Source organism: Euprymna scolopes, chromosome 21 (genome assembly GCF_053919585.1).
Source record: "Euprymna scolopes isolate OS-2025 chromosome 21, ASM5391958v1, whole genome shotgun sequence".
NCBI lineage: Eukaryota > Metazoa > Mollusca > Cephalopoda > Sepiida > Sepiolidae > Euprymna > Euprymna scolopes.
This window is the reverse complement of record NC_136502.1, coordinates 17,268,675-17,294,945: the sequence shown is the minus strand read 5'-3', so window position 1 is coordinate 17,294,945 and position 26,271 is coordinate 17,268,675. Positions and strand designations below refer to the sequence as shown.

At 31.2% G+C, this 26,271-nt stretch overlaps 1 long non-coding RNA gene and 1 pseudogene across 1 annotated transcript in view; one reads left to right on the top strand and one right to left on the bottom strand.

Moving 5' to 3' along the window:
• Window positions 1-26,271, bottom strand: part of LOC145242022 (uncharacterized) — a 772,700-nt gene that overhangs the window by 203,024 nt on the left and 543,405 nt on the right. The window lies entirely within an intron of this gene.
• On the top strand, window positions 23,049-23,193 carry LOC145243204 (U2 spliceosomal RNA; annotated as a pseudogene).

Below are 26,271 nucleotides of genomic sequence, written 5' to 3'. Positions count from 1 at the left end.
ATAATAATAATAATAATCAATAATGCAAAAAAGAGAGTGTGTGTAAAAAAGTAGTGTTAGGGTAAGTGAAAGGTATATACTTAAACAAGGCGAAAGAGAAAGATAATGAAATGTCAAGAAAATTTCTTCCAATGCTTCATTTTTTTTTTTTTGTTTTGTTTTGTTTTGATGTCAAGGGACATGGATCAAATTAGTCCTGATCTGTTTTTGCACTTTTGTGGATGATATTTGCTGTGTATCAAACATTTGACCTATTGAAACCTTTTGACAGCATCAATAAAGATCGTGATAGCTATCTAATGGAGTGAGATTTTTGTTGTTCTCTTAGAATTAGTCTTAACGTACTATGTACACAGTTTACACCTTTTTGTGTTCATCAGGAGACTGGTAAGTCGTTTCAAAATAGAAGAGCATTTGCACTACATGTTAACTACTTAGACTCTCAATATCACCATCTACACTAGCATTGTCTCCAGACATCTTGATTTTTGTGCTGCAACTGAACTTAAGCAATTCTCGGTCAGGAGAAGTGTGGTTGGTTATTATGCAACTCTTGCTTATAGATGATTTGTATTTGTAACACAATTCGACATACTTGGCAGATACAAAACTAATTAAAAATACTCATCTGACTTCCAGTAATTCCTTCATACAAGTGTTTATGAGGGCAACATTTTAAAATAACATTAAATATGTTGTAACCAGACTATCAAAGTTTACATATAGAATTATATCAGAAAACTACAACAGTTACTAAAGATTGAAAAGAATATTTATAAAACGAAAAATACAAGGTGAATAGAGTGATACAGAGTATCATTAGATCTTTTAAGTACATATTCTTTTTATAGGAAAAACGAACGGTTCCATTATTCTACTTTAGGTACTATTTGCCATTTGCTCTTTTAAGATTGAACTCTCTTGAAAGTCATACCTTTTCTGATTTGGGTTTATCTCTAACTTTTCTGTAGATTGTTAGTTTCTGTTACCTGATCGCTTCATTTGTTTATCTGTTCAAGATATAGGTACAGGGAAAATATCGAAGAAAACCTCCATTGATATTTTTTCATAATGTGTTAAAATTTTGTTAATTCTAACTGATTGTATGTTGATTGAATCAGCATGTTTCAAAATTCCTCATTGACTACTGTTGCAAACCTAGTATCAGTGTTAACAGAGAAGATAATATGCAAACAATTGTTAAGGATAAAACATAATTTTTAGTAAATAGAAATATAAGGTGCACAGAATAATTTAGCAATCATTAGGTTGAAATAACAATTTCTCCTTATTCAAGCACTATAATAGCAAAGTAATATTTCTTGAATATTTAAAAACTTCAATATATTTCTTTCATAGATCTTCATCAAGTAAAGAAATTTGAATTGAAAGACATGTTTAATTTTAGAAGAGTTTCCGATGGGTAGCTAATCTGTATAAGTCCTGGAGATGAAAAAGAGTTTTCAGTGGATAGCTGATCTGTATGAGTTCTAAACTTTAAAAGTTTGCAGACAAAGAGCAAAGACCTTTTTTTGTGTGGACACGAAAAATTATGTGAGGGTATTTTAAAAGATCCAATATTTTTATGGAGCAATTCTGTTTTTTATTGATTGCTGCCAAAACATAGCATCATTTGATTGGTTAGTTCCTATCGCCAGTGTTTATGAGTAGAATCTTCAAATTTTCTTTACTCTTTACCCTATAATTATAGAGCATGAGCTGCTTCGGCTTTTTCGAGACTTGGATAGAAAGTACAAGTTAAGAATTCATTCTTGATAATCAGTTTGACAAGTGTGACGCCAGGAACTGGCCCAGTACCTGTCAGACTGAGGTTCGCCGCCTGGGTATTACCTAAGACGTCCATTCTCCCAGGACTTGCCACTCAGCTTTCGAGTGGAGAAAATTTATTGCTTGTTGCCTGATGTGCGTCTAATGAGGAATGCCGATGGGAATTCTTAGGAAATTTTTTATGGGCCAGAGTGCCCTCCCCCTTTAAAGGCATTGGCTTGATATCCTAACTTTCCGACCTTGTGTCACACCTTACTGGAGTGGGCAGCAAGTCAATCTCTACCCTCTAATTAAGAATATTATAACAAAAAAGTTTAATAATCGTCACCTCCCAAAAAAGAAACCCAAAAAATTCGTTTATAATTGTTATATATGGAAGGGGACAGATCCCAGTAATTAGAGGAATGACAAAAATAAGTTTGAGAATAATATTTATTAAAGGAAAAGGCTAGAATTGAACCCAGTAATCAAAAGTTAAAATTGAATATATATATTGCTATTTAACTGCGATCCCAGGAATTTAGTGAATTTCCATTATAGGAGAAATGATTATAAAACAAAGATAGGTCAGTTAGGAATAATAGACAATGAATTGAGGAATTTTCTTTGTGTTGCAAAGGCGTGTGGAGACATGTGTAATATGTAGAATTCATGTGAGGGACTCTCACATGGTCTGAGCAAGTTTTGACGTCACAAAGAAAGATAAATTCAATACATTCAGTTAAGAGGGTTCGAAATCAGGCAGTCAGAGAGAGTTGACAGACACAACTGAGAGTCACAGCTAGGAGACTCGGGAAAGAGGAGAGTTGAGTTAGCTGAAGCCCTTTTGGAAGCGAACCAGAAAGTGAGACAAGGCATTCGAATATCTGATCATCATCATTATAACCAGCTGGAAGAATAAATATCATGTTATTTGTAAGTCTTCGTTTGTCATCTTTTAACCTGAAAGGTAATGTGTTTTTGTGATTCATCTTTGTAAAAGAACATTTATATGTAACACCCTTCCAAAGTGTTAACTGTCTGTCCCTCTCCTCAAAAGTGTAACTGAATCCTCCCTCCCCAATACTGTATCTCTCTTGTGTGTAAAAAGAACGGTCCACTCTCACAACTATATCCCTTCTACCACAAATAATAAACACAACAATTGTCACTATCGTCGCCGTCGCAGTGTATCATCCTCTATTATAAATGTCGTTATCCGGCACCGTTCTGTGTACCCTGTAATATGACCACGATATACACACCCCGCTACACAACATAAGCACAGAGACCAATAAAAACCCAAAAGACAATGTTTAATGTTTATGAGCTAAAAAAAAAACATTCAGTCTGTTAAAGATCAAGCAAACATGAGGACAATAAATATAACAATTGAATTATGATATCATATTATCGTAACTGTGTTTTTCTGTCGACTTTAGAAAACATATGATCTTTTTGCATATTAACTTTAGACATTGTCATATCGTTTGCAGAGATTCGACAAAGATCTCCCTTCCAAGTTGAATTATCAAAACTGTCATTCTGAAAAGTTATTTCATTTACAATTTAAAAAAAGAACTAATTTTGAGGAGATTATGTTAAACAATTATGTCTTGAACTGACACATACGACCAAATAATAATAATTGAGTGCATCAGCCTCATGCTTGATAATCACAATTAAAAAGTATATTAGTGTCCGTAATATGCCGAGCTTGATTAGCGGTTCTTTATTGTAGGAAGGTGTTCATTTATTGACCATTCGTCAAATAATAGAACATGTCAAATGATCTGTGATTCGTTAGTCAATCAGAATTGTTGCCTAAAGTAAAAATTCTCAATAAAAGACATGAAAGTCTTTAGAGATTATTCTTGAGAGAGAGAGAGAGAGAGAGAGAGAGAGAGAGAGAGAGAGAGAGAGAGGAAGAGAGAGTCTCCTTAAATCAGTCTTCTCTGAAGAACAAAAACACAAAAGAAAGCTCCCAAGTTCCTTAACCAAGACCAGTACCAGTGAGATTCATCAACTTGTTTTTTGCTCCTCGACATAAGTTTTTGTTTTGTACATACTCTTGTGCCACAACTGTGTTCCAATGAATATTTGCTATTGTCCACTGTGAGTTTTTCCTGTTTTGAATTTGTTGATAACACCAAAGTTCCATAGATTTTTTAGACATAGAAACCACTGCTTCAATTGCTTTAAACGTAATAGATGTTTTGCAACTAAAGTCGCCTTTAGGACTGCAGCAATGAATGCAAAAGGATTATAGAAAACGCGAAACAGTCATATGCTCTATCCATCAAGTCCAAAGTAGAAGAACAGAAGTTTGGTTCCCATGAGTTTTGGCGAATAATAAACAAGCTCCTGACTAGATGCGCATCCTCTATCCCAACCATCTTCATTTTAACATCGAACCACATTTGGTGCCGTTACCAGGATTCGATCTTAAGAGACTACTGGGCCACATTTGAATATTGTTACACCTCCAATAAGAAATTAGTTTACAACTTGTTAATTCCCCCACTAACCAACAATCACGAGGTTGTTTGCTCAGCAACTGACAAGACTAATATGCTTGCCAGCCGGTTTGCCTCAAACTCCACACTGGACCCTTCCAACCACCCCCTGCCTGACTTTCCTTTGCGGACTGACGCCATGCTAGACGATCTAAAAATCACCCCTGCTCAGGTGGATACTATCATAAAAAACCTTGACACTTCAAAAGCATGTGGACCTGATCTCATCATGGCTGTGCTATCAAAAAAGTGCTCAGCCGAAATAGCTCCAGTTCTCTCCAAACTCTACAACAAATGCCTTAACGAATCATGCTTTCTGGGCTGTTGAAAAACTGCTTCTGTGGTACCAGCATTCAAGAATTCTGGCGAAAGAACTGACCCATCAAATTATCGCCCCATTAGCCTCCTCCCACTTTTCGCCAAAATATTTGAGACCATAATTAACCATGCTCTAGTCCGTCACCTTACAGATGCTAAACTTCTGACAGACAAACAATATGGATTTAGACAAGCCCGTTCCACAGCGGACACCCTCACTGTAATCTCTGAACGTATATACAATTCACTGGACAAAGCGGAGGAGGGCAGAGCAGTAGCTCTAGATATATCTAAGGCTTTTGACAGGTTATGGCATGAGGGTCTCCTCAGGAAAATTAAATCATACGGTATCACTGATAGAATACTTAACATAATTAAATCTATAACAGGCATGACAGGAAAACAAATGAACACATAACTAAAGAAATGGCAAAAACACTAGAGGATGACCTCCAATCTGTAGTGGAATGGGGACAAAAATAGATGGTCACATTCAATGCTGCCAAGATTAAAATGGTTTCCTTCAATAATTACAAGAAACCTTCTCTGCCAACAATAGCAATGGCCAGTGACTCCCTATCTGAGAGTACATCTTTCAAACTGCTTGGCCTAACGTTCACAGGAAACATGAGTTGGAACAATTACATTGAAAACATTGCCAGGGCCGCTGCAAAGAAGGTAGGCTCTCTCTTCCGTGCTAGAAAACTACTGACACCTGAAAGTATCCTGTACCGCTATAAGGCCACCATTCGCCCATGTATGGAGTATTGCTGTCACATTTGGGATGGTGCATCTGCTGCTAGTCTCTCGCTCCTAGGCAAGGTTCAAAAGAGAGTCGCCAATCTGATAGGCCCTGAACTGGCATCTAAGCTTCAGCCTCTGTCCCATCGATGAAACGTTGCATCCCTCTGCTTGTTCTACAAGTATTTTAATGGTAAATGCTCTGACGAACTGCAGACACTTGTGCCCCCACAACGTAGACACCCTCGACAAACCCAACAGGCAGCTAAATCCCACCTCCACGCAGTAGAGATCCCTAGATGTAAAAGATCTTTCTACTCCAGTAGTTTCTTCCCCAGAACCGCTAGACTCTGGAATTCCATTCCAGGTCCCTGCTTCCCCAACTGTACTGATATGCAGAAGTTCAAGTGTAACGTGAACCGACATCTTGCTGCCCAAATCCCAACATAGTGCCCCAGTAGTTGGTGCCCCTGATAGTAGCCCCTACACAAAAGTGGCAATTTGGGGTGAACATGTAATAAAAAAAAATAAATAAATAAAATGACATGATATTCATGTGTTAAGACCAGAGTTACAACTTATTGTGATATTTGCTTTCAACACGAAATGGCACTATCGTTGTATGATTTCATACTCTCATAACTTCATGTAGTCTTGAATTAAAATAAGCACTCCGTCTCTTACTACTACAACCTTCATCTGACAAGCGCTTTGTTTAGTAACCTTAAATAGTTTTGTCTTCAGGGTTGCTTTAATGATTGAACCAATTTATTTCGTATTTTCTCCTAGTGACAGATAATCACATTTGAGACTATGTAATTTTACATTTCCTTCGTTTCTGCTCTGCTTTAATTTTTAATTGTTGTTACAAATAAAATACGAAAAAACAGTAAATAAATGTTGAATGTTATATTAAACAACTGTTTATTTTTGTACTTATTTTTGACAAGGGCAGTTGTATCATCGATATGAGTAAGATACAGACAGTGGTTGCCATCTACTAAGGGAATAAAGTATTCTCAACACTTGTATAACTTTTTTTTTTACTAAGGAGTCACCACTTATATCTATTAAGGCCAGAAGTCACTAGAAGATAAGGGTTAGATATCTCAGTGATGATCGGTAATGGTGGAAATTGGTTAGGAGTTCATTATTTAAGAGGATGGCTCAACAAGAACTTGTTTATATTGGACTTGAAAACGACCACCTTGTAGTCATCTTGGAACTTCTAGGAAATACTATTTCTTCATGGAATTTTCGTTTAGTTTTAGGCATAGAGAGTAAAGAAAATTGTCGATAGTGGTTTTAGCAAGACGAGTGTCTATTGCGAACGTTTAATATGTTAAATATAAAATGAATATCAAATATTTATCATTTACATGTGGTAAACTATAGCTGTATCTAATACTTTATTTATGTAAATGTTAGAATAGTTTTTTGAATTCACAAACTAATTTTTTTTTCAATTATAACCATGCTTTATACTTAGTTGTTACAGATGATTGCCTCATAGAAATTTTACATCATTTCCTGAGCTGAAACCTCTTCAGCTTTGTCCCATTTGAGAAATGAACGATATTTATGCACGACTGAGCTTCAATCTATGGTCCCCCAACCTGCAAAACATGTACAACAAACACTCGTCTAGTTACAACTACTGTAAACAATTTCTCCAACTCTCTATGTTAAATCTAAAAAAAAAATTCCATGAACAAAACTTCTTACTTTATTGTAGAGAAAGAAGGTTGTCACTTAGCTGATATATCAATTTACTTAATATACACATATTTTATAGCCAATGTAATTTCGAGTATTTATTATTATTATTATTATTATTATTATTATTATTATTATGTAATTATATAAATAAGAAAAAAAAACCCACAAAAATGCCAAGTTGTGTGCTGAATGAAGAAAATAAATAAAAGTCAAATCAGCATTTTGTTCTAATTTAAAATGTGTTTCTTAGCTAAACCTGACTAATTTCAAAATTAAATAATAAATGTTACTGCTACTATAATTTTATTATTTCGGACAATCCTCCGTCCTTTCTACCATGAATACATCAATTCCTGCACTATTGATCAAACTCCAACCTCTATCCCGTCATCGCAATATTGCATCTCTGGACTAACCTGAAAAGTAGCAAAATCGCACACCTTCAATATTGAGTCGTTAGACGCCAGAAAGCCTTTTTACTCTAATTGTTTCATTTATCAGACTGTTAAACTTTGGAATTTCCTCCCTGTTTCCTGTTTTCTTAATTGTACCAATCTGCAGAAGTTTAAATGTAATGTGAACAAACATCTCGCTGGTCATCTTTCCACAATATCTTACTAGACATAATTCCCAATAGTAGCATCCTTACATCAAAGTAGCAATATGCCTTGTTTGTGGTGAAAAAGAGTTTTAAAAAATAAATTTGGAGTAATGAATGGAAAATACAATTGCAATAAAGTGCATCATTATTTATTATTGTAATAAAGCTTTAGATGAAATGATGTTGAGCCCTTTATATGTACTAAGTCTGTTGTCTTGATTTGGGTCTGTTGCAGAATTTGAATGAACGACTTTTATGTCATTGTTAGTATCTTCCTCGTCCACACAATAGTGTTCCACTGCAGACAGAATTGCTTTGTGATTCCAATTGGTCTAATAGTGTTGGCATTTACAAATCCCAAAAGACAAAACAAAAAACAAAAAACGAAACAACAAAATTGACAACGTAAAGAAATTATGACAGCAAATGTAGAACAATTCTGGAAAACTTTCATCGTTTGGCATTCTTTGATATAATGATACATTAAAAGCATGCATGAAGTTTTTACAATTTCTATATAAGTCAAATATATGTTGAATAGAATTTGGCAATATATATATGTATTGAAGACGTGAAAATTAAATTCCCAGGAAAAGAACAGAGTCTAATGAAGACAGCAGATGTTGTACACTAAAAAAAAAAAAACTCAATATTCTGGGTTTTTTTTTTTTAATTTTTATAATAATAATAATAATAATAATAATAATAGTAATAATAAGAATAATAACATTAATAATAATAATAATAATAATAATAATAATAATAATAATAATAATAATAATAATAATAATAATAATAATAAAACTTTTGACGATACAGTTATTTATTTGGTGTCTCTTTCTCCATCACTCTTTTTCTCTCTCTCTCTCTCTCTCTCTCTCTCTCTCTCTCTCTCTGTATATATATATATATATATAAAAGTGAAAGTGTCTGTCTGTCTGTGTGTCTGTCTGTGTTCATTTCCCTACAAAATAAGTCTGTCAATTTTCAGTCTACACACTCGAAATTTGACTTATAGGTAAATTTCTAAAAAACACTATTTTTTTGTTTTAAATTTGAATATATTACTTATTGACCATTATTATTATTATTCAATTTGTGATATATAAAACTTTGGTGAGTAAATTAATTATTTACTTTTTAATAGACACTTGAAAATGGGGTGGAGGAGCGTGAATTAAAAAAAACGTTTGTCTAAAATATTATATTCGGTTTATTGGAAAGAGCATAAAATTTCACATTGACCCTGAAAATATCGTAAAAATAGAATCAATAGAAAAATTTTGATAGATTTTTAAAGCTTAAAAATTGAAAAATATTGAGTTCGTAAAATTCATTAGTTTTTTAAAGAATAAAAAAATATTTCTATTACTTTTAAAACAACTTTATTAGTTTATTTTGGAAGTATAATCCATAAAGAAAATAAACAACCCACTTTTAAAAGAGAAATGACGAGATTTTTATATTTTATTCACAGTTTCATGATAAGGGTGTCAAAAATTCTTATACACCTACTAGATTGGAGTGTTTATTCGTTGTAAACGTACCCTGCAATCTATAAATGTTGACATTTCCAATGTGAATGGTAAGCTGGACTTATGTAAAAAATAACAAAAAGATATACCAAACTGACTTTTTCGTTTAAAAATGGAATTATTTCCCTTTCGTTATTAACTGTTTTTTTTTTGTGTTTTTTTAATAAATATTTTGTGTTTTATAATCATAAAGTACAATTGTTGAATGTTACTGTTTTGATTATATTCGTTTGAGGAGGGGCACAATTAAAAAATTAAGAAAGATTAAAACGAAGCGAAATTTAAGTTTCCGTTCCATTTTTACAACAACCGTAAAACAGCACATACTCAGCAAGTTTTATCGTAATTTATAAGCATTATGTTGAAACACTAAATCAACATTTTATTTATTTTTTTGCATAATTAATGATGGAAGTATTTTTCTGTTTATTTTCTGAACATCTGTTAAAAAAATAATTTGTACATTCTCTTGAAAAAAAGAATAAAAATTTTCTCTATTTTCACATAACTATTTACAGTGTTCATGTAAAGCATTCAGCTGTTCTTTTTATAATAAAACTTCCGTTTTCAAAGAGAAACGTTTACTGACAAATTTCTTTAAAAAAAGTGCAAGTTTTCCTGAAAAAACAACTTTCACCTAACAATTTATGGTAAAAAATTAATCTTTTTTGGGAGAAAAAATAACAACTTTTATTGATTAAAAAAATTGCAAAAAATAATAAAAGTAAATAAACGAACAAAATGCAATTTTTCTTGAGGAATGTGTTCCATTTTAACAAACTGAACCACAGCAACGCGTGGCCGGGTACAGCTAGTAATAATAATAAAACTTTTGACGATGCAGTTATTTATTTGGTGTCTCTTTCTCCATCTCTCTTTCTCACTCTCTCTCACTCTCTCTTTCTCCCTCTCTCTCTCTCTCTCTCTCTCTCTCTCTCTATATATATATATATATATATATATATATATATATATATATATATATAATTTAAAGGAGATTAGAATAATAGTCTAAAGAGCTAAGTGTATTTTAATGTAATAGTGAAATTACTAGTTTAATTAAAATACAGGAAATGCTCGTTGTAATTTAGATATATAATAAGCTCGATAGTTAAATGTCCTAGAGCTAATTCAATATTAAGTAATGTGATTTATAATTTAAAAATTAAAAAAAAATTTTTTAAATTTAAAAATCAAATTTTAATTAAATTAAAAATTAGTTTCATAAGAAGGAACAACAACAAAGTCAATTATCTGTACGATCGTTTCGGAAATCCGTGCTTTTTATTCGTGGTATACATGAAGTCACGTAGAACAATTATACATAGTTTTTTTGGTAAGCACGGTCTCCTCATCAGCAAATTTAGGAGGATTTCTATTGAATTTAAAAGACACCAAAAATAAACCTAGCATTAAAAGTAATGCAGATGAATCTGAAAAATTGAAATAAAAGGTTTGGATTTAAAATTTATAAGAAAATTAGTATAGGTTAGAGATAGAAATGAGTAGAAAAAATATATATTTTTTGAATTTACATAATAAATTTGATTTAAAAATATAGAGAGATAGTTACCTTTTAGTTTTTCTTTTTTTGAAATCAGGAACTGTGTTTAAAGTAGTCATTTAGATGTTTGCTATAGCTTTTTATTTTATTGAATGATGAATTTTAAAAGGGCGACGCTCGTGCAGTAAATTGTTTCCGTTAGCGTATTTTGATTTAAAGACGCTACAGTTAATATATATAGAGAAAATATTTATTTTGCAAGTTTTTAAGGGGAGATAATTGTCATGTGTTATTGGCTTTATTTATTATTTGATTTACGGGTCTAAGGGCGGTAATTGGTCTAACTTAATTTATTCAAAAAAAAAAAAAAAAAATTGTAATCTATTTTTACTAATGAGTAATTTTTAATGATTTAAGGTGGTTTATATTTATTAAATTTAAACCAACGTTTATGATTACATGTTAGAAGCTCGTGTCTTGAATTTACTAGTTGGTTGTGCTTTTTATATCTTCATATTTTAAAATGTTTAGGGTTTCTTTTGTACATAGTGTACAAAATTTATCTCCTGGTTTATATGATTTGCAAGTCTCAATTATTTGCCATTTTAAGTTGAAAGAAATATTGCTATTTTTTAGTTGCCAAATATAGTTGGATAGAGTAGTTTAAGAGAAACATAGACACTGAAAATTTTGAAAATTACTTAATCAACCTGACTAAAAATATTAAATTTAAGAAAAATAAAAAATATATCACTCCAACACTTAAAAAAATAAATAAATTTTCAAAATCTATTTCTATAAGCCACTAAAATAAACTCATAGTACCGGCAGATAAAACTGGAAATTTCTACACAATGGACTATATACAATATAAAAATCTAATATATAAAGAACTTAATAAAAATTATAAAACTACTAATAAATCAGCACTAAATAAAATAAATAATGATGCAAAAAACATTTTAACTAAACTTAAAATAGATAAATACACAGAAATAACGGTACCAGGTACCCCGAGATTTACTTTAAAAGACCACAAACACAGCTTCAATATTAACCCTACTATTAGACTCATTTGCCCCTCGAAATCAGATATAGGACTGGTTAGCAAAAACATATTAGATAGAATTATCCCCAAAATTAAATCCATAATAAAATACCCACTATGGCAATCTTCCAACCAAGTAATCGACTGGTTTTCTAATATTCAAAATAAAAATAATATTAAATTTCTTTCTTTTGACATTGAATCATATTACCAATCTATATCACCTATCCTACTTAATAAATCTCTATTAATGGCACGAAAATTAACTAATATAACTCAAGACGAAACTAAACTAATACTTATAGCTAGACAGTCTTTAATAACATTTGATAATAAATATTGGACCAGGAAAAATACCCCTAACCACTTCAACATTTTAATGGGATCGACGGACTCGACTCAGGTCACTGATCTAGTTGGCCTTTTCCTTTTAAATGAAATACATTGTATACTCCATAAACAATTCAAACTTGAAGGAGGGCTATATAGAGATGATGCACTTCTCATAACGAATTCTACTAATAAAAATTATGAAAAAGCAATTAAAGCTCTACATAAATTATTTAAAAATTATGGACTTAGTATAAAAATCGACCCTAATAAAAAAATTGTTAATTTCTTAGACATAACCTAAAATCTTGAAAATTCTACCTTTGAACCATACCATAAACCTAACCAATCACTTCTATATGTCCACAATCAATCAAACCACCCTAAATCAATATTAAAATCAATAGTTCCCAATATCGCTCTAAGAATTTCTAGACTGTCTTCTACTAAATCAATATTTACCAAAAATGAAAAATACTATAATGAAGCCCTTAAAAACTCTGGATATAATTCACAAATTAAATTCATAAATGAAAATGATAGAAACATAACCTGCATTAAAAATAAACCTATTAAGAGCGTAATAACATATAATATGGCAATGTCTTCCCGTATACGAGTTAAGAAAAATAACCAAGAGACAAAAAAAGATAAAACCAAACTACAAATATTAGATAATAATACAAATAAACAGCAAACTAAAACCCGCAAACGTAAGAATAGACACAAGGAGATCCTATGGTTCAACCCCCCGTATTCCAAAAACCTAGAAACAAACATAGCTAGAGAATTTTTTAAAATATTAGATAAGAACTTTAAAGCCCCCCATAGATATAATAAGATTTTCAATAAGAACACAATTAAAGTCTCTTACTCTACTATGCCTAACCTTCATCAGAAAATAATTAGCTCTAATAATAAGAAAATTAATAAACTACAAAATACAACTATACAAAATACATCGGACTGTAACTGTAGAAGAAAAAATAAATGTCCCCTACAAGGCTCATGTAAAATTAAAAATGTTATCTATAGCTGCACAGTATCAAAAACTCCAAATATACAAGAACCTATCAACAGCCATAACTCAACTACCAGATTAAATAATAACACCAACTTAAATCAATCTACCGATCAATTACTAATCAACCCACCACATTATAATCCAACAATAGACCTAACGGAAAATAATCATAATAATCAAGAGGTAATATATATTGGTTCCACATCTGGCCCAATAAAACATAGAATTTCAACGCACAAACATTCTTTTAAAAATAACTCTCTATCAAACCAAACTACTCTATCCAACTATATTTGGCAACTAAAAAATAGCAATATTTCTTTCAACTTAAAATGGCAAATAATTGAGACTTGCAAATCATATAAACCAGGAGATAAATTTTGTACACTATGTACAAAAGAAACCCTAAAAATTTTAAAATATGAAGATATAAAAAACACAACCAAACTAGTAAATTCAAGACACGAGCTTCTAACATGTAATCATAAACGTTGGTTTAAATTTAATAAATATAAACCACCTTAAATCATTAAAAATTACTCATTAGTAAAAATAGATTACAATTTTTTTTTTTTTAATAAATTAAGTTAGACCAATTACCGCCCTTAGACCCGTAAATCAAATAATAAATAAAGCCAATAACACATGACAATTATCTCCCCTTAAAAACTTGCAAAATAAATATTCTCTCTATATATATTAACTGTAGCGTCTTTAAATCAAAATACGCTAACGGAAACAATTTACTGCACGAGCGTCGCCCTTTTAAAATTCATCATTCAATAAAATAAAAAGCTATAGCAAACATCTAAATGACTACTTTAAACACAGTTCCTGATTTCAAAAAAAGAAAAACTAAAAGGTAACTATCTCTCTATATTTTTAAATCAAGTTTATTATGTAAATTCAAAAAATATATATTTTTTCTACTCATTTCTATCTCTAACCTATACTAATTTTCTTATAAATTTTAAATCCAAACCTTTTATTTCAATTTTTCAGATTCATTTGCATTACTTTTAATGCTAGGTTTATTTTTGGTGTCTTTTAAATTCAATAGAAATCCTCCTAAATTTGCTGATGAGGAGATCGTGCTTACCAAAAAACTATGTATAATTGTTCTACGTGACTTCATGTATACCACAAATAAAAAGCACGGATTTCCGAAACGATCGTACAGATAATTGACTTTGTTGTTGTTCCTTCTTATGAAACTGATTTTTAATTTAATTAAAATTTGATTTTTAAATTAAAAAATTTTTTTTTTAATTTTTAAATTATAAATCACATTACTTAATATATATATATATATATATATATATATATATATATATATATATATATATATATATATATATATAAAAGTGAAACTGTCTGTCTGTCTGTGTGTCTGTCTATGTTCATTTCCCTACAAAATAAGTCTGTCAATTTTCAGTCTACAGACGCGAAATTTGATATACAGGGTATGGAGATTTGGGAAAACTCTTTGTAATCCCTTTTCGGCCAGTAATGTGGCTGTTAAGAGGTCAAAGTTCAACGATTTGATCTTTGAGAACTCTACCAAACTCCTCCGACAATTTTGGATATAAACACTTTAAATTTTAGATATAGGTTCCTTGGACATGAATCTAACTTAATAACTTGATTTGAGCCCAAAACAATAAACGTTAAGGAGTCATAATAGGGGTCAAAGCTTTAAAAAAAATTAATCTCTGCGGTCTCTACCAAATTACTCAGACAATTTCTGGTCTAAACATTTGAAATTTTACATAAAGGGTATTCAGAGATAGGGCAAGCTTTATAATCGGTTTGGATCGAAAATTAGAGCTACCAATAGATAAATATATGTATGTTTGCATGTCTGCCTAAAACTTTCGACAGAGGCGACGGATTTCACAAGATCAGTATCGTTTTGAAGCTCGACCATTCAGACGACAAATATCGAAATATTGGCTAAAAACATTAATTTCTTCATCCTCAACTAAGCACTTTTCAACAGGGAGGGGTTGCTTTTTTCACCGATATTGTCGAAAGTCATCCCCTCTTTTCGATTGTCTAGCCTTAATTAAAACCTACGTCACTTCCGGTTTGGCGGTGGTCGTAACACCAAAGACGTCATGTTTTTTCCCATTATTTTCCTCCTTCTCGGTACAGGCTCGAGCCTGCCTTCCTACTACCACTTTGTTTTTTGCTCAACACACACCTCTAAACACCTGGGCAACGCCGGGTGCCCATGCTAGTATATATATATATATATATATATATATATATATATATATATATAAAAGAATGAAAATTAAAACTGTAAGTTGAACTTTACAATCAAAATGTATTGTTCGACTGTATACTCAAAAAAAACAATTTACAAAGTCCTTATTCCGCAGAGTTTGAAAGAATGCTATTTTTAATATTCTTCTCATCAGAGGACATAAAGAAATCAGCAAATTATATTTGTAGCAATGCTAGAATTTGCTAGTTTATATATATATATATATATGCTGTTCAACAATGTCTTTTTTTTTTGTAATTTCTCCATTTTTCTATGGTCATTCTAATATCTTGGGCGAATTTCTGTAAGAAAGTTCCTTAGTCGTTTTCGTCCATCTGTTGTTTTTTTTTTTTTTTTTTTTTTTGCCAGTACTTTATGTCTGATTTTCTACATTTGTCCTTAGGCAGTTTTTGATTACTGCTTCGTTTAAAATCTGGATGCTTCATAGGCTTCGGTTAAAATTACGTTTAAATTACTTAAAATAGTGAAAAGTTTTGTGTGTAAAAAAATATGTTTTTAACGTATTAAGAACATGGCTAAAAATGTACAATGCTTAAAGGTCTCATAAAGATGGGATACTGCCCATTATGCACAGAGAGTGACAGTTGTAAAAGCAAGAAACTGCCCTAAAAAACACTAATCGCCAGAGACCACAAGTTCTAAGATGACAGCCAGTGGATTCGGCTCGCTGCTGCCAGGCTCTGGTGGCATTGTCCAAAATGAAAGCATCTGGCTTCCACTGTCTCATGTGACAGAGTACTTGCCTCGCATGCAAGAGGCTCAGGTTTTGAATCTTGAGTTCGGACATGTCTCACTGATGAACCCAAATGAGGGCGAAACTCAAGTCTTGAACTTCCAGTTTGTTGGCTGTCATGGCTCTTATGAGTTGCGACTCGAAAATAGCTGGGACGATTTTTATGAAATTTCACACAAATATACTTTATGTATCCCGTAGCGTTTTTAGATAAATGTTGATAATTGATAATCAAAAAAATCTAATGAAAGCAGGAACAGACAATTTTGATTAGAGTTAAGGCCCTATTTCAGCTTAACACAACAAGTGCATTTGAGAAGTTTTATTACCACACAAGCTGAAAAGCCCGATATATAAAATCAACAGTAGATTCTTTGATATGACAGGGTGTGTTCGAAATGAATGTTTCTGTTTAGATCACAGTTCAACCATGATACTTGACTTTTGCATTTTAAACTTTAATGCAAGCCATTATCACCGCACAAATAGAAAGGCCCAGTATATAAAAACAACAGTAGGTTCTTTGATATGACAGAATGTTTCTGTTTACAGCACAATTGAACCATGATACTTGAATTTGGTATTTTAAACTTTAATTCAAGCCATTATATAAAATAATTTTATGTTTAAACTTTAAGTGAAGCCATTATTTACAGATAATTTTATAAAATCAACAGTAGATTTTCTGCAGTGTAATATAGAATACGATATATTGCGGACTAAGTAACTATCGGGAGGTATGTGAAGCTTTCTCCCGGTGCACCACGGTGGGTCCCCTACTAGAGTAGGTAATTAATTGACTTGATTGAAAAATGGGCGAGTTTACTGATTTTGATGACAATAAATATGGGAGGGTGAAACATTCAAAATGTCGGGTTTCCCTGCTAATGCTCCCTATCTTGGGTTGAACATATTGGGAAGCAGTATGCTAATTACCATTAGCATATTAAGTGATGCTCTTTGTGTAAACAAATTGAGCTTATTAAGCAAATTGAGGTATTTGGACAATGTCAAAACATTGTTAATTCACTGCCCGCATAGCAGCAGCCAAATAGCGCAACGGTTAGAAGCTCCGACTATTGTTTGGGCAGTTGGGTTTCGATCGTGGCTTGAGGTAGTTGCTTGTCAAGCCGCACTGATGAGCTGTGCAAGCGAAACAGTACCGTATGTGGATGACTATCTATATAAAAATGTAATTCTTGGTTGGTTCGTCATTAGTAGTCTAAATAACCACTGAAACGATTGCTTCAACATTTTGGTATTATATGTTTACTGTACCCATGCGTGTTTTTATATATCCCTTTTTAATTATAACATTATACTTAATTTTTCTTTAATAAATAGGTGGTTTTCTTTGTACTGTTGGGAATTTTTTTTATTTAGGGACATATATTTATCACTGACTACCATCACGTGACATCACTAAAAGAAACTTTTATATATCAAACTAACTTTCTTTGTTTAACAATGGAATTATTTCCTTTTCGTTAATAATTTTTTTTATATATATATTTCGTATTTTATATATATAAAGTACAATTGTTGACTGTTATTCGTTGGATTATATTCGTTTGGGGGGCACAATTAAAAAAAAAGATTAAAACGGCGCGAAATTTAATTTTTCGTTCCATTTTTACAACAACCGTAATAGAGCGCATACTTCGCAAGTTTTATCATAAGTTAACAAGCGATCCATAAAAATCTGGTAGCTGAGTGTCAAATCTGCTTTAAATTTGGGAAAAAAATAGAACCTTTTTCAAACATACTGACAATAACGGGGCGAAATTTAATTTACATTCCATTTTTACAACAACCGTAAAACAGCGCTAGGTGTATCAGAATTTTTGTGGAATTTTTGACACACCTAACACAAAACTGCGAATAAAATATAAAAAAAAAAAAAACTCGCAATTTCTCTTTTAAAAGTGGGGTGTTTATTTTCTTTAGGGAATATACTTCCAAAATAAACTATTAAGACTGTTTAAAAAATAATAGAAATATTATTTTTCATTTAAAAAAAAAACAGTGTTTATAAAGTGCCTGCGCGCGTTCATGTAGCTATGTTTTTTACGCAATGAAATGAATTGAATTTAACAAGTTAATTTTTTTTCAATTTTTAAACTTTAAAAATCTATCAAAATTTTTCTATTATTTAAATTTTTACGATATTTTCAGGGTCAATGTGAAATTTTATGCTCTTTCCAATAAACTGAATATATTTTAGACAAACGTTATTTTTTTAAATTCACCCCCCTCCATTTTGAAGTGTCTATTAAAATGTTAATAATTAATTTACGCACTAAAGTTTTATATATCACAAATTGAAGATAAAAGATCATTAAATAAGATATTCTAATTTAAAACAAAAAAAGAAGTGTTTTTTGGAAATTTACATGTAAAGTCCAAAGTGTAAAACCCTTTTTAAAAAAAAAAAACCACGTTGATTTGTTTTTAAGTGAAAGCTCATGTGATGCTTACATAGTTAAGTAAATATCGGATGCTGACGACAATTTTTCTATTTCATTCAATGTGTTTTTTAGATATTAAAAAAATTCACTCGATAAAGTAGAAATAAAATATATTATTTAAAAACTCATGTATTTCATTAAGAGAATAAAAAAACGGTAGAGTGGGTTTGTTTTTAAATGGCAAAAACTATTAAGTGAATGTGTTCAGTTTTCACCTACGGTGGCCCCAAAATACTAATCTTTGGTTTACAGCATGCAATAAAAAGAGACATTAATTGTGATGCTTAGAGTCATCGAAGATTCAATGTGAAAGAAAGTAGATATTTGTCTCCCTTTATTTTAACTGTGAAAAACATCAGATCGCGCATTTTTTTTAATACTTGCTTAAAAAAGTATTTTATTTAAAAAGGACATGCAATACAAAATATAAATATCGATAAATTCTTAACAGTGAAGAATGGAAGTCCTTATTGAATAGTATTTTTTTATAGGTAAGTGATTTTTTGGAATTATATATATTTTTATAATCAAAGTATGTAAAATTTCGTTGATTCTCTTTAAATCTTTTTTTAAAGAAAACCGATTTAAAAAAATATTGCACAATTTGTTATTAAACCTGTTATTTTTTTAAAATTTGGTCTTTGCTCCTTTAATCGAAAAAAAAATAGGGTTTGAATTACATTTTTCAAGTAGTTATAAGCTTCGAAAAATAGTAAGTTGAATTATTAAAATTCTTATCACGCATTTATAATGCCCGCTTCTGATAAACCTAATACAACGCATACTTCGCAAGTTTTATCGTAAGTTACCGAGCGACTCATAAAAAATCTGGTAGCTGAGTGTCAAATCTGTTTAAAATATTGAAAAAAAAAAATAGAACCTTTCCCAAACATACTGGCAATAATGGAGCGAAATTTAATTTTTCGTTCCATTTTTACAACAACCATAAAACAGCGCATACTTTGCAAGTTTTATCGTAAGTTACCGAGTGACCCATAAAAATCTGGTAGCTGAGTGTCAAATCTGCTTAAAATATTGAAAAAATAATGGACCAATAATCTGGTTTCGTCCTTCCCTTAAGTGTTTCCTATGAGGGGGATTGATTTATTAGGAATTATATTAGAAGTTGAGCAGTTATAAAAATTATTTAATTGTTGAATTCTTTTGCATTTTGGTTAAATTTGTTAGTTTGCTATCGCTGATAGCCCACTCAAAAAATTGAACAAAAGACGAAATTAAAAAGAATGGTACTCATGCAGAATTTGACGCCCCCAACCCCGGATTAAAATTACGGATTGGGTTCGACCAGCAATCACCGGATTTAGCTGAGCGTTGTTCAAATGTTAAAACACTAAATCAACATTTTATTTATTTCTTTGCATAATTAGTTAATGATGGGAGTATATTTTCTGTTTATTTTTTAACATCTGTTGACAAAAAAATTTGTACATTCTCTTGAAAAAAATCAAAGTTTTCTCTACTTTCACCTAACTATTTACAGTGTTCATATAAAGCATTCATCTTTTCTTTTTATAATAAAAATTCTGTTTTTAAAAAGAAACATTTACTGTCAACTTTCTTTTAAAAAAGTGCAAGTTTTCCTGAAAAACAAAAAAAATCTTTCACCTAAAAATTTATGGTAAAAAATTAATCTTTTCTTGGAAAAAAAAATCCCAAACTTTTATTGATAAAAAAATTGCAAAAATAATAAAAGTAAATAAACAATACAAAATGCAATTTTTCTTGAGAAATGTGGTCCATTTTAACAAACTGAGCCACAGCAATGCGTGACCGGGTACAACTAATATATATATATATATATATATATATATATATATATATATATATATATATATATATATATATAATTTTTCCTTATATAGACAAGTATTACATACTCGCTACATTAAACATGCTAATGTTTCAGAGCAAATTGGTTTAATAATAAAAAAACATACTGTTCCTCATCAGGCGAGAGAAATAAAGTTTATGTCTGTTATTCAGAGCATCTTGTACTCAAATGAAAAAGCGAAATATATTTATTTATTAAAAATTAAAATATTAAAATGCTAACTTGGAGTGGGAAGGGGTGATATCAAGTGATATTTTATACTTAAAAATAGATGGCGGTGTGGGGATGCCAAAACTTAATAAGAAGAAAAAAGGGAGATAAATCAACCCATTTGCTTTTGTTGACATATAAACTTTAAACGTTTATAAACTTGCCATATTGTGTCAACTCCTCTTCCTTTCTTACTGAAATGTAATGTAACAATACTGACTCCTGTATCTCATACGCCTCTCAGTTCTTCTGTTCCCCTTTTTTTTTGTTCCTTTCCTTTTTTCTTTCTTTCTTCTATCTCCTTTTTCTTCTACTAATTGCATTTCATTTCCTCTTATTTAAAATCCATGGATTAAAGAAATAAATATAATTCTTTTTCATATATTCCTCGTTTCAAACAATAAATTCTTAGCCTAAATATATTTTTATGCATATTTTAATCTACAGAATTTAATTTTAATCCTTGCACTTATATTTTCTTCTTGGTTTTGTTTAGTAAAAAGAAGTCCCACACAATTCTTGATTAAAACATACTGATTTGATCTGATCTTCTCTTACGTTATTATTATATAAATGTATGTGTGCACGCACGTGTAAAACCTGTACATGTCTATTAATCCTTCTGTGAATAAATTTGAATCCTAATAAGAGAATATGTTAAACAGTGACTGACTCGCTAGGTTGATATTAAGATCAACAGCTATTTTATCAGAGGAATCTTAACTGAGGCGCATCCAAGTTTATTACATAGATTCCATAAAAAAAACAGTCTGATATCTGTAAATCATAAAAGTTTAGCATTTTACATTAAGAAAGATGAAAGTTTTCCCAGCGTAACTTGTATTGACAGCTATAATTCACTTTGCATTGTGATTCTCCATTGCTTTCTGGGATTTATAAGCGTAACATGCCGGTATTATAACTATAAAAGCATCTCATATAAAGAAAACTCATTCCTTGCTTTATATAAAAATATTCGCATTTCTCTGTAGTCAGTTTATGTGGAATTTGCTCTTCTCAAAGGAAACTGGTATTCAACATAATGCAACAATATGTAGATAATAACTACCTATCAGTGTTTCTACTAAGGGAATTGTAATCATAAAACTTACATCTATACCTGACACACAGCATAATCGCACTGCCACACTGATGCCTATTAGATCATTAAAGTTAAGGATCGTTGAGCCTGGTCAGTACTAAAATGGGTGGTTATTTGGGAATACCAGATCCTGTATGTGTTCTCTGCTTATTTCGGCATTGTTTCCAGTTGTCCTAGACTTCTCTTTGCACTAGAATCAAGGAGTGCCAACTCATGAGAGGTAAGGTTGGAGAGTGCGCAACTCTTGATTCACAGTTACGCACGCAGGCACTCTTATAGGGGGTATCTGTTTTCTCTTGAGGCAGAATAGTATCAATAGAGCAGAGAGAGATTCGCAACGTCTCCTCCGTGAGACAAAGGAAGTAAGGAGATGAAAAGGTCATCGCTTGCTAGATTTCGAAGATGGTTTTGTACCATGTAAAGTCAGGATAATAGCAATAATCGTAGGAGCTCTAGGAACAATCGTGAAAAACCTTGACAAAAAGGACGGGGGAAATTAGAATCAGGGGGGAAATGGTTAAGAAGATATAATGGATAGCAATAATGAAAACAGCTGAAATATTGAGGAAAACCCTTGAATGCAGAGACATGTGCTAATAATGATAACTGGAAACTGCAACAGAAATAAAGGAGAAAAAAAAAGCAAACAAAAGCAGGAACATCACATAGAACTAAAAAAACTGAAACTGTATAATGTTAAGTTACCCCCCCTCCCCTCCAAAAAAATTGTAGTGCCAGCATCAACTGGCACTACACTAAGTAGGAGGATGGAAAGGTCGAGGAGAGAAAACACTAACCAGACCTCCACTGGATAAGTGCAATGAGGACTAGAACCTTGAGGATGCTTGTTATCACCCAAATTCCAGTTCCGTTGCCAGCAAGAAATCAATGGCAAGCAACTCTTGCGATAACACAAATTCATTTGCAAAGGTTATCAAAGAAGGTAGAGAATGCTGGATATCTGGGGAAATTTGTTGTCACCCAGGCAGATTGTGGTTAGTGAGAATCTCTAATGGTAACCTGTGTAAGAACTCCTAGTGAGTAATAATAATAATGATGATGATGATGATGATGATGATGTTGATGATGATGAAAATTAATAATAATAATAATAAAATATAATAATAATGATAAGAGTAATCATTATATTATTACGCTTACCGCTCCGTCCGTTATCATCCTGTGCATCCCTAAAAAAAGGAAAGTGGAATGAATATTCCAAATAAACCTTGTCACCTCAAATTGAAAAAAAATTGGTGTCGCTGTTGAGGCAAAGCTAATAAAAATGAGTTGTCTTTCTTGGCCTTTTGGCTAAGATCAAAGTGTAGTATCTGTTCTTCAGGTGCTACATTTCAATTTCTTCTCTCTCAGTAGAAGAGAAATCCTTTACGACTAAGACGATTTTTTCTCCACGTTAAAAAAAAAACGACCCTGGTGTCTAAATCTGTCCCGTGGGGAGGCATTGTGAATAGGTACTATGTTTAATGTAACAAAGTTTTAATATTAAAAAAGTAACTGGAAAAAGTTATTTCTGATTTAATTACAAAATGCCCTGGAATTGTTACTCCTGATTAATTATAAAATGCACTGTAAAATGTCCCTCCTGATTATTTTTTTTTTGTTTATTTGCCTCCCGAAAAAGGTGGAATTGGACATGAGGTCGGTTAAAAATTTAGGGGGAAACCAGCTCCCCAAAAGGGGGTCTCTGGTCAATAACAAAAATAAGAATTATATCAGTAATGAAGGATTTTTCCTCCATTAACCAAGACCAAAAAGGGGGGATTTAAGTCATTGGAATGCTGAAAGTGATACTACACTCGGAAATTCAATGGTTACCTAATCCCTAACTGTGTTAATATTTTTATGTATTACTTTCGAAAATCTGCTGAAACAGTTTATGATTTAAACATTACTTTATTTCAAGTATATATTATGTAGTAGGTTACGGGATATGAAGTCAGTCCCGGAAATTACTCAAACCATTTACGATGTAAACATTACTTTATTTCATGTATGTTTTTAACAGTGAGGTGGGGGATATTAAATCAGTCCTGAAAATGGGTGAAACCGTTTACGCATTACACATTATTTTACTTAATGTATATTTTAAAACTGGGGTGAGAAATATGCAGTCGGTTCCGGAAATGGCTGCAACCATTTACATTTTGGACATTATTATTTTATGCATATTTTTAACAGTAGAATGGGAGATAAGAAGTCGATCCCGGAAATTGCTGAAAAAGTTTACGATTTATACATTACTTTATTTCATGTATATTTTCAACAGTGGGGTGGGGATTATAAGTAAGTTCCCGAAATGACTGAAACAGTTTACTATTTAGACATTACATTATTTCATGTATATTTTTAGCAGTGGGTTTGGCATATAAAGTGGTCCCGGAAATGGCTGAAACAGTTTATTATTTAGACATTACATTATTTCATGTATATATTTAGCAGTGGGTTTGGGATATAAAGTCAGTCCCGGAAATGGGTGAAACAGTTAACAATTAAAACATTACTTTATTTCATGTATATTTTTAACTGTGGGTTGGGGATATAAAGTCAGTCCCGAAAATGAGTGAAACAGTTTACTATATAGACATTACATTATTTCATGTATAATTTTAGCAATGTGTTGGGGATATAAAATCGGTCCCGGAAATGGCTGAAACAGTTTACTATTTAGACATTACATTATTTCATGTAAATTTTTAGCAATGGGTTTTGGATATAAAGTCGGTCCCGTAAATGGCTGAAACAGTTTACTATTTAGACATTTCATGTATATTTTTAGCAGTGGGTTGGGGTATAAAGTCAGTCCTGGAAATGGCTGAAACAGTTTACGATTAAAACATTACATTTAATGTATATTTTCAACAGTGGGGTGGCGGGCATGAAGTAAGTCCAGGGATTGAAAGAGATGTGCAAATATATACTATCAGACAGCCTCGCCCAGTATTGAATGAGATAGGCAGAATACATATATTAGCAAAATACCCAGCGTCGCCTAGGATCGAATGAGATAGGTGAATGATATATATTAGCTTAATATGCGGCGTCACCTGGGATTGGATAAGATAGGTGAAACATATATACTATGAGAATACCCAGAATTTATTGATTTGTTTGTAATTAAATAATCAGCCCAGGCAATATATTGAAGTTATTATTTAAGTAAAGGGGAGGGACATAGTGGTTAAGGTTATTAAATTTATTGTCGAAATTAGTAACATATCCAAGAATTATGAAAAATGATGAAATATGAGTTACTTGATTGGTGTGCTTTTAATGATATAATAAGACCAGACAATACATCACATATATTATATAAGTAGGAGGGAGAGGCATAATGTGGGGTTTTAATTATAAAAATTATTGTCAAAATTAGTAACATATCCAGGATTATGAACAAAGATTAAATGTGAGTTAATCGATTGTGTGTTTATAATAAGATAATCAGTCCAAGTAATATATATAAAAGTAATTATAAGTGGCAGAGGACGATAAGAATGGTTTAAATTATGAAAAATAATTGTCAAAATTAGTAACATATCCAAGAATTATGAAAAATGATAATATGTTATTAAATGCATTAGTGTGTTTGCAATGAAATAATCAGACCAGACAATATATCAAAGGTAATGTTTTAGTAAGTGGGCCGATGATGTGGGTTAAAATGATGAAAAATGATTGTCGACATTAGTAATATATCCAAAAATTATGAAAATGACAAAATGTGAGTTAATTGATTGGTGTGTTTGAAATGGAATAATCATCCCAGATAATATATCAAAGCTATTATGTTTGTAGTGGGTGGTTGATAATGTGGTTTAAAAATATTAAACATAATTTTCGAAATGAGTAACATATCAAAGAATTAAGAAAAATGATGAAGTGTGAGATAATTGATAATTATGTTTTTTATGAAATAATCAGCCCAGAAAATATATCAAAGTGATTTTTTAATAAGAGAGGGCGACGCAGATGGTTTAAATTATAGAAAATTATTGCCGAAATTAGTAAGATATCAAGTAATTACGAAAAATGACGAAATGTGATTTAATTGATTGGTGTGTTTATAATAAAATAATCAGCCTAGACAATATATCTAAGTTATTATGTAAGTAAAGGGGAAGAAGATAAGGAGGGCTTAAATTGTCGAAATTAGTAACATATCCAAGAATTACGAAAAAATGATGAAATATTAATTAATTGATTGGTGTGTTTGTAAGGAACTAATCAGCCTAGACAATATATCAAAGTTATTATTTAGTAGAGAGGGAAGGGATAAAATGTGGGTTAAAATGATTAAAAATGATTGTCGAAATAAGTAACATATCCAAGAATTATGAAAAATGATTAAATTGATTTCATGCATTAGTGTGTTTGTAATAAAGTAATAATCACAGTCAATATTTCAAAGTTATTATTTTATTAAGAGGAGGCGATAATGTGGGTATAAATTATGAAAAATGATTGTCGGAATTTGTAACATACCCAAGAATTATGA